This window comes from Nannospalax galili, unplaced genomic scaffold (assembly GCF_000622305.1).
Source record: "Nannospalax galili isolate Female #2095 unplaced genomic scaffold, S.galili_v1.0 scaffold388, whole genome shotgun sequence".
Taxonomy (NCBI): domain Eukaryota; kingdom Metazoa; phylum Chordata; class Mammalia; order Rodentia; family Spalacidae; genus Nannospalax; species Nannospalax galili.
The window spans coordinates 4,215,671-4,216,596 of NW_008360304.1; the positions used below are offsets into that span (position 1 = coordinate 4,215,671).

At 43.4% G+C, this 926-nt stretch overlaps 1 non-coding gene across 1 annotated transcript; it reads right to left on the reverse strand.

Annotated features, from left to right (window-relative positions):
* Positions 1–607: 607 nt before the first annotated feature.
* LOC115068657 lies at positions 608–769 on the reverse strand. The gene has a single exon (XR_003847986.1). It is a non-coding gene; the product is annotated as a U1 spliceosomal RNA (small nuclear RNA).
* Between the last annotated feature and the right edge of the window lie 157 nt (positions 770–926).

Sequence of the window (926 nt, forward strand, 5' to 3'; positions counted from 1 at the left end):
TCAGAAATAGAATCTTGTCATGAAGTTCTAGTGAGTAATCAAGAGCAGAGACCAGTATTGTTTATGGGTCCATGGGACTATTGGTCAACAGTTCCAAAAGAGGAAGTTCATTCCTGACATTGGGAGTTTTATTTGTTAGCCTATGGTATCAGGCAAGGGCATTGTTCTCCCATTTAGGGTAACTCTTATTTAAACTCTTTTTTTCCCCATGAGAGAGGGTGAATGCAGTCCCCCACTACCACAAATTATGCAGTTGAGTTGCCCGCATTTGGGGAAATCACAGGTGTTCTAATTTGTTTCTCCACTGCTGTGACAAAACACTTTGACCACTACCAACTTGGGGAAGAAATGGTTTATTTTTCTTACATCTCCCAGGTCACAGTTCATCAGGGAGCCCAAGGTAGGAACTCAGGGCAGGAACCTGGAGTGCAGGCCATGAAGGATTGCTGCTTACTGATTTGCTCCCTGGCCCCTGCTCAGCCTGCTTTTTTATGCAAAACAGGCTCATCTGCCTAGGGGTGGCACAACCCACAGTGGGCTGGGCTCTCCCACATTGCTCAACAATCAAGAAGATGCCCCAGAGACATGGGCACAGGCCAGTCCTATGGAGGAAATTCCCCAACTGAGGTTCCCTCAACCCAGGTGTGTCAAGTTGACACTAAAGCTATCCAGCACAACAGGGGTCAGCGCATCTGGAGTGTAATAGATAAGACTTGCCCTGGGAAAAACCACCTTTTTGATCATGGTATCTCCCCTGCCAGGCAAGTATTTAAACTCTTTTTTTTTTTTTTTTAATGATTTATTTAATAACAACATACTTAGAAGAAGCATATCATTACAACACAATTCAATAACGGTTTCCTGAGGTAGGATGCATCTCTTTCAAAATTGGCTGTAAATTTTTAGGTTTACAGTTGAATTATTAC